General features: G+C 43.5%; 1 long non-coding RNA gene across 1 annotated transcript; it reads right to left on the reverse strand.

The window, feature by feature from the left end:
• Nucleotides 1-382: 382 nt before the first annotated feature.
• Nucleotides 383-4,400, reverse strand: LOC123727367 (uncharacterized). The gene is made up of 2 exons (XR_006759359.1): nt 4,058-4,400; nt 383-3,692 (listed from the first exon to the last, which is right to left on the reverse strand). It is a non-coding gene; the product is annotated as an uncharacterized lncRNA (long non-coding RNA).
• Between the last annotated feature and the right edge of the window lie 7,937 nt (nt 4,401-12,337).

Genomic DNA, 12,337 nt, shown 5'->3' on the forward strand with positions numbered 1-12,337 from the left:
CTAGGGACAGTAAGGAGACCTGCGTCTTGTGACCGTAGCGTACGTGTAGGTATGTACGGCCGGACCAAATCGGAAAGATAGGTAAACCTTACACAGAACATTTACAATTCAATGGATATCAAATCAACAAAGAGGTGAGAAAATGTAGGATCCTCCTTTGTTAATCATCTGTATAATTAAAACATTGTGGGGATTCAGTCTTCATCCTCCCTACACCTCCGATGAATATTACAGGAAACCTGTTTAATCACCATGCACTGCAAAATCATTCTGGCTATGGATACGGAGAACAACACATTAACCTCCACACGCCAGAGGATATGTCCATTAGACTTGGGGATCGGGTGGGAGTTTTCCTTATCTTTCGATGTTTTAATTCTGCTTTGCCACTAAAATCATAATAAACACTGACGACTGAAATATTGTGTTATTGTTGTTATTGTTATGCGTATTACTATTAATAATAAAAGGGGCAGGGGGAGTAATTAAAAAATGAACCCCAAAAAGTTATTCAAAGGGTTCTTCGAGGATCCATTAACATGAGTTCTTTGAAGAACCATTTTAAAGGGTTCTTCAAAGAACTTATAGGGGTTCCCCCACAGTTTCAATTTGAAGAACCCCTAAAGGATACTCCAGGAACCTTTTCGTTTTAGAGTGATAGCCTGAATGCACAGGGAAACAGCTGGAAGAGAGAGGCTAGTGATGTGTAGACGAAGTAAGAAGTTCAACGTTAGCTAGATATTAGGCCATTCAATAGCTAAATATTAGGACTATAGGCGAAATATTTACCTGTCAAAGTGCAAGAAAAATGTATTAACAAATTATGAAATGGCAGTTCTGTAGTGCATTCCTCCAGGCTGCGCTCTGTGGTCCCCGGGCACGCAAAGCTCCACTATTGATTAGTCCTAGGCCTACGTTTGTAGACAAGAACATTAATCTACCTGGGCTACAACAACACAGTGCAATGAGGCATTTATTATTGTGATCAAGTGAATACACAAGTATTGTCCATAGGCTGTAAACTGCAGTGATGTATAGGCCTAGGATAATTTGAATAACAGCTCACACGTCCTGGTTTGTTTCATGCATAGGCCTACTGTAGTCTAGGCTTGGTTAAGCAACAACCATTTGGATCAGTTTGGGTCTATTCTGGACAGTTTAGAAGGTCCAGAAAGGTACATTATCAGGCCAAAATATGGTGTAGGCCTATTTTGTAAGGATATAGCCCAGTGTTAAGATAGGCCTACTATAAGAAAATATGGGCTTCTCCTTTCCTCTCCACTCGTTAATGCTGTAGCATATTTTACATTCAGCAAGCAAGAGCAGGCGCGCATCTATCATCCTATAGGCTATTAGTAGGCTAAAGTAAATATGTCGTAACAAATGTCCAACAAGCTTTTGTAGTCTGGCTTTTCCTGGGACTCCACAAGATTTAAAAGGAAATAGCTGTGGCAGCGGAGAGGCCAGGTGTGTAATTACACTACAGAAAAATGAAGACAGGCTATAGGCTACATCTCAAGTATGTCTATGTTAGAAGCGTACGCATATTAACCCATATTTCATAAGCTCAATGTTAGGCTTCATACTACTGTGAATATATCCCGTCAATGTACACGGTGAAAGAAAAAAAAGTTGATCAAAGGTAGCCAATACTATGTGCGCTCCCTCCCAATCTCTGGGTATGAAGTTGGAAAAGCTACCCTATTTGTTTTTCTTCCGTTTTCAGGGACAGTATATTTATCCTACGTAGGCTACAACAACACAACGTAATAAAGAATGTTATTGTTTTTCAAGTGAGTACAAAACTCTAGGCTGAAAACTACAGTGAAGTCACGTTCTGACCTGTAAAGGTGTTATTTGTTAGTGTTTAGTATGGTCAGGACGTGGCAGGGGGTATTTTGTTTATATGTTTCAGGGGATTGTTAGTCTATGTGTATAGACAAGGCGTGTTTGATTAGAGTGGTCTAGAGGTTTGGTATATGTTCTATGTTAGGGCATTTTCTATGTTTATTCTAGTCACTCTGTTTCTATGTGCAGTTTTGTTCTTGACCTTCAATTGGAAGCAGCGGCTCCTCATTGCTTCTGATTGAAGGTCCTATAATTAGGGGTTTGTTTGTATTGTGGATTGTGGGTAGTTGTATTCTGTTTTGTGCTTATCACCACCTGACAGAACTGTTAGTGTCGTTTCCGTTAATTGTATACGTGTTTCATTTGTTTCTCCTTCTTCAATATTAAAAGAGAAGATGAGTATACATTTCCCTGTTGCGTCTTGGTCCTCCAATCATTTCTAAATAACGTTATCTAGCCTGCCTGATTGGGCAGCCATTTGGATCAGTTCAGGGTTTTTTTCTTCTACAAGGTCCAGGCACATTAGCAGGACAGTAATATCACAGATAGAACCAGCTTTAGTAACATGGTGGTGTCTTATTATCATGCTGTATCAGCTAACAGAAACATGCTAATGCAGGGATTTCTAGTGGCACGCATATGAATTATGATCGTGTACGAGCGCAGAGGAAGTTGTATCAATAGTTTCCGCGTTTGGCTTCCGTGTTTTAAAAAAACTTTTGAAAATGTTGGTGGATATGGAATAGGGTGTTATTTGGAATGCATACTCTCTCTCTCTCTCTCTCTCTGGTTCTGATAACTGGATCAGAAGCTAGGATTGGTTTCATCACGGGTGAAAGACATGAAGGAGGAGGGAGTAAAGGGACTTTCATTACAGTATCTCCCAAAGCTATATTCATGCAAATGTTACATTGAAGATTGAAGCTCCTGCTGCAGTATGCGTGATGCAGATGGCAAGGAAGGAGGGATAGCCAACCTACAGCTCACAGAGGACAAATCCATCAGCTTCAACATGGAAGATTCATGTGTTGGTGAATGGTTTGAAAACAAGGCTCAGCTGCAAAGGAAGACAATCATATAGGTAGCCGTAATCATAATCATAGACTTACCAGGATATTGTCAACATGCTGTGTATCGGCTCCTGGGCTAGGTAGTTTCTACTTTAGGTGATGGACCAAAACAGACAAGACTTCGAGAATACTGTTATCCAATCCTGTGAACTCCTGGTCTTCCAGTTGGACTGTACATATGTATGACAGGTTGATTAATAATGTGAGTCCAACCACTTAAGTGCTACTCACCGATATTAATCCCATCTCTCACCCATCTCTTTCTTTCTCTCTCTGTCTCAATTAAATTCAAATCAAAAGGGGCTTTATTGGCATGGGAAACATATGTTTACATTGCCAAAGCAAGTGAAATAAACAATAAACAAAAGTGAAAAGAAACCAAAAAAACTCTCGCTCTCTCCCCCATCTCTTTCTCTTGCTCTCTCCCCACGGCCGGCCCTAGCCACTAAGCGACATAAGTGACAGCTTAGAGCCCCGCAGCCACTAGTTTTTTAGGAACTCAGTCAAGGTCTCAACTTAAAATAATAGAATATACAAGGTGCAATTTCAAATTTTGGTTGTGCATCAGCAGTTTCTCTCTTGATACAGTATGTCAGTCACTGGCCAGTTAGCCAGTTATCAAACGTTGTAGCAATCATGGTCGAATTACCGACTGGGCACGCAGGGCACGTGCCCAGGGGCCCTGATCTCTAGGGGGCCCTCATTGATTTTGTAAGTCACTCTCACTCAGATAGTCCCAGTCGGTATTTGATAGAACGTCGCGGCACTGCCCGCCTGTGGGGAAAACAACCTGCAGTTACCTAGCTTACTCCATATTCTTGATATTGGCTTGCTTTAATCAATTACAAATTGTCTAAAGATTACTTTTCAACATTGGCTGCCCCCGGGTGTTCTCACTACATAGAAAAACAAAATAGCGCTTCCCTTATGCCCATTTTCATTACGGTCCTAGCAGCCACGTGAGTGACTGCTAGCTAGCTACCTACAGGAACATTAAGCTAGCCAAGACCAACAACACAAACAAACATACAACTACAAGTTGTGAGTGGAATTACTAACAGACTATACAACTACAAGTAGTGAGTGGAGTTACTAACAGACTATACAACTACAAGTACTGAACAAGTTAAATGTCATACCTGTGATTAAAGGTGATCCACACACATGTAGTCTACTTGTACACCGGGTCCCCACATTTCCCACGTTGAATAGCCTGAAGCCACAGAGCTCTTCTCGCAGCCAATATTTCCCTTCGTGGGAGCATTGCCAACCGTAGGTATGGATTTTTCACCTGGTTACATGTACATTGAACAACACAGCAGCTTGTCGACATGTTTTGTTATATCTGTATAATAAAAAATGGACGACAAAGTTGTCCCTTTTACAATGGGAGGTTCATTGGAAAGAATGTTTGTTTTCCCCAAATTTGTGGGCGTGGTCGAGGGGAATTCCTTATTATTACGTGGATATCGACTCAGACGATATCATATTAACATGGCATAAGTCATGACAAAATTTGCTATAAAACTGCAAAAATGTCTCTCCACCTTATAGCAAAATGTGTACAATTGCAGGAAATTAAAATGGAAAAATCTTCTCTCCACCCCATGTCAAAATGTGTATAATTTCAGAAAACTTGGTTTAACATTTTCTCTATGCATCATGGCAACTAACAAAAGAGGAACTAAAAAAAAAAAAAATCTCTCTCCACCGTCAAAAGGGGGGCCACAAAAATGTTTTGCCCGTGAGGTGGGGGCCTATTCAACACAGCAGCTGAAGCCTCCCACCAGCACAGTACCCATCATCATACCCTCCAGTTCTCCTCACACTGAGAGCTATAGCTCCACTCCACACAGCATGTCATTATGGCTTTCCTCATTACCACACCAGGAATAACAGCCAGCCGCTGATGGCAATGGAGATATACACTGTGTGTTGTGGCCAACTCAATCTCCAAATAAAACGTGGCGTAACTGCAACAACAGAATTAAGCGTTTTAATTACGCCATGTGGTCAGTCAAATTCTGCAAAAGGGAATCTAAAACTTAAGTTTAGGCATTCATTCAGAATGGTTAGGGTAACGTTTAAGGAGGCTGAGACGCTGGTTGCTCCCGTGGGAGACCAGAGTTCATATCCCACATGTTACATTGGCATTGGCCCTGAGATCCTCAAAGTTCTACAGCTGCACCATCGAGAGCATGACTGGCTGCATCACTGCTTTGTATTGCAAATGCATCACCTTCGACCGTAAAGGAAAGCTACAGAAGGTGGTGTTGACAGCCCAGTACATCACTGGTGTTGAGCACCCTGCCATACAGGACATCTATGGAAGGAAGGCCTGAAAAACTGCCAAAGATTCCAGCCACCAAAGGCCATAGACTGTTCATTCTGGTACCGTCCGACAAACGGTAGTGGAGCATCGACTCCCATACCAACAGGCGCTGAGACAGCTTCTACCCCCAAGCCATTAAACTGCTAAATAGTTCATTAAATGGTTACCCGGACTATCTGTACTGACTCTATGCACACTCACAAGACTATACACTGAGTGTACAAAACATTAGGATCACCTTCCTAATATTGAGTTGCACCGCCCTTTGCCCTCAAGACAAGCCTCAATTTGTTGGGGTGTGAATTCTACAAGGTGTTGTAAGTGTTCCACAGGGATGCTGGCCCATGTTGACTCCAATGCTTCCCACAGTTGTGTCAAGTTGGCTGGATGTCCTTTGGGGGGTGGACGACTCTTGATACACACAAGAAACTGTTGAGCATGAAAAATCCAGAAGCATTGCAGTTCTTGACACACTCAAACCGGTGCCCCAGGCACCTACTACCATACCCCGTTCAAAGGCACTTTTGTCTTTCCTGTTCACCCTCTGAATGGCACACATACACAATCCATGTCTCAATTGTCTCAAGGCTTAAAAATCCTTCTTTAACCTGTCTCCTCCCCTTCATCTACACTGATTGAAGTGGATTTAACAAGTGACATCAATAAGGGATCATAGCTTTCACCTGGATTCACCTGGTCAGTCTGTCATGGAAAGAGCAGGTTTTCCTAATGTTTTGTACACTCAGTGTATGGTGCTGCTCGCTAATGGAGACACCTCATCCACCCACGTCTGCATATTCATGACATGTTTTTGACATTTGACATCACTGACAGACACTAACACAGACAGACAGACACTAACACAGACAGACACTAACACAGAAAGACACTAACACAGACAGACACTAACACAGAAAGACACTAACACAGACAGACACTAACACTGACAGACACTAACACTGACAGACACTAACACAGACAGACACTAACACTGACAGACAGACACTAACACTGACAGACAGACACTAACACTGACAGACAGACACTAACACAGACAGACAGACACTAACACAGACAGACACTAACACAGACAGACACTAACATTGACAGACACTAACACAGACAGACACCAATAACTGACAGACAGACACTAACACAGACAGACTCTAACACAGACAGACACTAACACAGACAGATAATAACACTGACAGACAGACAATAACACAGACAGACAGACACTAACACAGACAGACACTAACACTGACAGACAGACAATAACACTGACATACAGAAAATAACACTGACAGACGGACAATGTGTGTGTGTGTGTGTGTGTGTGTGTGTGTGTGTGTGTGTGTGTGTGTGTAGATGTAGGATCTAAATTTTATCACCCTGTTACAGGATAATGTTTAAAAAAGCTTCTGAAGTTTGTAATTTCCACTTAGAAATGTTGATTTCAAAAATGTGTCAACCCCTACAAAAATGTCAGTTAATTATAATCTGCATAATAATTCACGTTTCCAGTTGCTGCAGCATTATTTTCTCCTGTAGCACTCTTGCTCAAATTAAGTTGCCACATCTGTACTTGTTTGTGCACTGCATGCATGCCTGTGTTTGTTTAGTGTGCATACATGTGTGTGTGTGTATCTGTGTTCATACGAGTGCATGCGTGTGTATGATGGCTTAAACAAAGGAGTGAACCAATGGACTTACAATAGGTGTGAACAACAGTGATGTGGTGGGGATGTGTAGAATAGGCTGACTAGGAATATTCCTTTCACCATCCAATTAACAGATTCCTATTGTAGTATAACTTGTCTGTCAGGGGACCATCCTACCTCTGCATGACGAGGATACACAACAAAAAACCACACACCTTTGCAATAACAATCTACCGTACAGACGCACAGGCAGCCACTGTGCAGACATATCTCACACTAATATTGTTCACGGGAGACAGTTTACTGTAAAAAGTGTCCAAATGGGATTAATAAAAGAACCATAAGTGTATCTACAGTGTCGTCATGATACACTTTTACTGTACATGCAGAACCGATGATGGACAAAGTACAGTAATGGCATGTCAAAAGTGCAGAGCCCTCATAATTAGAGGGATTTGTGCCTCTGAGGTAACTGAATGGCACACAGTTGCGGTTTACCTCTATGCCTTTAATGATGAGATGTAAATCTCAAGTCATCAAACCTTAGATCACAAGGATGCAATCACAACCTTGGAGGACCGGGGCTTAACTTAACATGCTACGGGACAGCTAGCTCCCTAGCAGCCCTGACATGAGGCTAGCTCCCTAGCAGCCCTGACATGAGGCTAGCTCCCTAGCAGCCCTGACATGAGGCTAGCTCCCTAGCAGCCCTGACATGAGGCTAGCTCCCTAGCAGCCCTGACATGAGGCTAGCTCCCTAGCAGCCCTGACATGAGGCTAGCTCCCTAGCAGCCTTGACATGAGGCTCCTGTTTTAGAAGACTTCAGTGTCTAGAGGCAGAGACATTTACATTTTACTAGATGCTCTTTTTAAAATTTATTTTAAATTTAACCTTTATTTTAACTAGGCAAGTCAGTTAAGAACAAATTCTTATTTTACCATGATGGCCTTCCCTCTGTCAAACACGGACGACGCTGGGTCAATTGTGCGCCACCCTTTGGGGCTCCCAATCACGTCCGGATGTGATACAGCCTGGATTCGAACCAGGGACTGTAGTGACGCCTCTTGCACTGTGCCAGTGCCCTTTGGGTTAACTAGGGTTACTAGGAGCAACTAGAGAGAGAGAGAGAGAGAGAGAGAGAGAGAGAGAGAGAGAGAGAGAGAGAGAGAGAGAGAGAGAGAGAGCACATCACAGACTGGGCTCTCTGCCCAGAAAGTCACTCAGACAACAAAGAGAAGACTCAGCCAGCTACTCAGACAACAGAGGGAAGACTCAGCCAGCCAATCAGTCAGACAACAGAGAGAAGACTCAGCCAGCTATTCAGACAACAGTTGGAAGACTCAGCCAGCCAATCAGTCAGACAACAGAGAGAAGACTCAGCCAGCTACTCAGACAACAGAGGGAAGACTCAGCCAGCCAATCAGTCAGACAACAGAGAGAAGACTCAGCCAGCCAATCAGTCAGTCAGACAAAAGAGAGAAGACTCAGCCAGCCAATCAGTCAGACAACAGAGAGAAGACTCAGCCAGCCAGTCAGACAACAGAGAGAAGACTCAGCCAGCCAGTCAGACAACAGAGAGAAGACTCAGCCAGCCAGCCAGCCAGTCAAACAACAGAGAGAAGACTCAGCCAGCCAGCCAGTCAGACAACAGAGAGAAGACTCAGCCAGCCAGTCAGACAACAAAGAGAAGACTCAGCCAGCCAGCCAGCCAGTCAGACAACAGACACCTTCACTACACCATCAATAGGAGAGAGAGTGGTAGCACTTCATTTCATGGTACAGAAATAACCAGGCATTTACTAAGAAATGACATAGTCAATTAATAGTTACACTGTAATAACCAATGAAGTAATTGTTTTTACTACAACTATGGATGAATATAGATATTCTACCTTTTTGCTAAGTGTTTCTTTCAGTGAGCTAAGATGTCTGCAATACATTCGAAATCCATCTTCTTCGTGGCCTTCTAATAATCTGGCTCGCTATCTATTTCACCCATTACATTTCAATGTCACACTGCCCTCTTTTGGAGAAGCATGGTTCATGACATGTTCGCTTCACAGGACACCTCTCCATATGGAATGAGAAAACACAGTCATTTTCATTAGGGCATGCAATGGAAAACGTTTGAAAATATTTTGTGTTGAAAAACTTAAAAAATGGGTGTTTCTTATGAACTAGACCCTGACTAAACTGTGGAATCGTCTTCTTATTCTATCTCACTGCCAAATATAAAATAATGTAGGTTACGAACTCTACATTGCCACACAAACCCCACAAACCCAGACAAACAAACTATTCAACCACTCATCCTCTCTCCTGCAGTGCTTGATGCTTCTGGCCCAACTAGGTGTTTCTGCATAGCCCATGAGGGAAAACTTAGCATCTTTCTTTTTGGATCCAGAATAAGGAAAGTCTGAAAGTGCCTGCTGTCCGGGTCTGCTTCCCAAATGGAAACCTCTTCCCTCACTGGAAGACAGGAACAGCCTGACAGAGACAGAAATGGGATGAAAGTAAATTGATCTCAGGGCAAACACACACATGCACACACACACACACACACACACCGCATGCTGACTGACTTTGAAGCTGTAATGCCATAATGATGGAGATAAATCCCTGTTCTGGGGGTCAGGGGTTAGAGAAGATGAAGACTGGGGTGGATAGGAGGAGAGAGAGAGAGAGAGAGAGAGAGAGAGAGAGAGAGAGAGAGAGAGAGAGAGAGAGAGAGAGAGAGAGAGAGAGAAGACCATTGATCTAAGAAGAGACAATCTCTCCACACCACAGGGGTTTTAATGAGATACCAGTGTCTGCCTACCTATTTCTGATTGGTCAGCCAAACCCAATGCCTGCTATACCCACTACTGAGGCTGCATCCCAAATGCCACTGTATTCCCTATGTAGTGCACTACTTTTAGTACCTTACTGTTGACCAGTAGTCCACCGTTTAAAAACTAGGGTGCCCTTTGGGACTCAACCAGGCCTTTGGTAATCAAACACACAGTCCTTATTATATTAATCGTTAAAGTTAATGCAACTGGAGTAAACACAGATAATAAATAAAGATACCAATAACTTGAAGGTTATTGGTTTAAAGCAGAGGCGTTAAGCTCATTACAGTGTCTGTATTGATCTTTGGCTCAGGTGGTTGACTATACAGGAGAAATAATGGCCTGGGATATATAAGGGTTAGAGTGTGTGGATTATAATGTGACAGAGCTAGGCACTAGGCAGCCAGCCCCATGTTAAAACACCTCATCATACTGGCAGAGCTACGCAGCTAGCCCCATGTTAAAACACCTCATCATACTGGCAGAGCTAGGCAGCTAGCCCCATGTTAAACACCTCATCATACTGGCAGAGCTAGGCAGCTAGCCCCATGTTAAAACACCTCATCATACTGGCAGAGCTACGCAGCTAGCCCCATGTTAAAACACCTCATCATACTGATAGAGCTACGCAGCTAGCCCCATGTTAAAACACCTCATCATACTGACAGAGCTAGGCAGCTAGCCCCATGTTAAAACACCTCATCATACTGGCAGAGCTAGGCAGCTAGCCCCATGTTAAAACACCTCATCATACTGACAGAGCTAGGCAGCTAGCCCCATGTTAGAACACCTCATCACACTGACAGAGCTAGACAGCTGGACAGCTAGCCCCATGTTAAAACACCTCATCATACTGACAGAGCTAGGCAGCTAGACAGCTAGCCCCATGTTAAAACACCTCATCATACTGATAGAGCTAGGTAGCTAGCCCCATGTTAAAACACCTCATCATACTGAAAGAACTAGGCAGCTAGACAGCTAGCCCCATGTTAAAACACCTCATCATACTGACAGAGCTAGACAGCTGGACAGCTAGCCCCATGTTAAAACACCTCATCATACTGACAGAGCTAGGCAGCTAGCCCCATGTTATAACACCTCATCATACGGACAGAGCTGGCAGCTAGCCCCATGTTAAAACACCACATCATACTGACAGAGCTAGGCAGCTAGCCCCATGTTATAACACCTCATCATACGGACAGAGCTGGCAGCTAGCCCCATGTTATAACACCTCATCATACTGATAGGGGATGGCTGACTGAACTGAATGTCAAGTGGAGTATCATTCTGTTCCCTAACAAGAAGCAAGGATCAATGTGACTGATGGGAGACCTCCACTGGGCCCAACACAAAAGGAATAACAGTCTGGAATACTATTCCCTATTTAGTGCACTACTTTTTACCAGAGCCCATAGGGAAGCAGTGCACTATATAAGGGATAGGGTGTCATTTGGGAGATAGCCCAGTGTCTGGACCTCTATTTATACAGTCATTGGTTCGGGCCTATTCTATTCTGTCAATTAGAGAACTAACAGCCACTTAGCCTATGGCTTTGGCACATGATCTAAAGCCTAATACACCAGTGGCTACACTAAGCAGGACTGAGTAAGGCTTGGTCGGCGGTTTTCTGTTTTCTGTTTAAACCTGGCATAGGATGAAGGTAGTGTGTGAACCTGTTGTTTGGATGAACAACAATGACTGACACCTCCAGAGGTGACAACACAGATGCTGCTACATTTACAGGAAAACACATGATTTACCTTGTTTTAACTTTCCTACATGGACTTTTACCTTACACAGATTAGTCAGCTTTATCACAATATTGTATTATGTGAGAAATAACATTTGTGGAATCATGTGAAGTTTGGATTCCAGTCAACCATCTGGTCGTGAGGACTGAGGAGACGTGATCAGCATCGGGTTCTGGAGGAATGGAGTCATCGAACCCCTGGCTGGTTGTTAGTCCTGCCTCATTCTCATCCCTCATTCTCATCCCTCATTCTCATCCCTCATTCTCATCCCTCATTCTCATCCCTCAGTCTCATCCCTCAGTCTCATCCCTCATTCTCATCCCTCATTCTCATCCCTCATTCTCATCCCTCAGTCTCATCCCTCATTCTCATCCCTCATTCTCATCCCTCATTCTCATCCCTCATTCTCATCCCTCATTCTCATCCCTCAGTCTCATCCCTCATTCTCATCCCTCATTCTAATCCCTCAGTCTCATCCCTCATCCTCATCCCTCATCTCATCCCTCATTCTCATCCCTCAGTCTCATCCCTCAATCTCATCCCTCAGTCTCATCCCTCATTCTCATCCCTCAGTCTCATCCTGTCAAGGTTGTGCGCTACTGGTGGAGGAGTCGGGTGCAGGAGAGCAGAGAGTTGTGAACAGGCGCACACTTTATTGAGGCAGAGGCAATAAAACAGTCACGAAACAGTCACAAAAATAAGCAAATGTTTAACAATTAAACATCCTCGTGAAATACCACGGAATACAGGGGAAAAACCAGCCTGGCGCGTAACAAATGGAACAATGAAAAAAATGGAGCGGCCATGGCGGCGACCGCAGAACGAACAAGGAGAGGAGCC

The sequence above is a fragment of the Salmo salar genome, chromosome ssa15 (assembly GCF_905237065.1).
Source record: "Salmo salar chromosome ssa15, Ssal_v3.1, whole genome shotgun sequence".
Classification (NCBI taxonomy): Eukaryota; Metazoa; Chordata; class Actinopteri; order Salmoniformes; family Salmonidae; genus Salmo; species Salmo salar.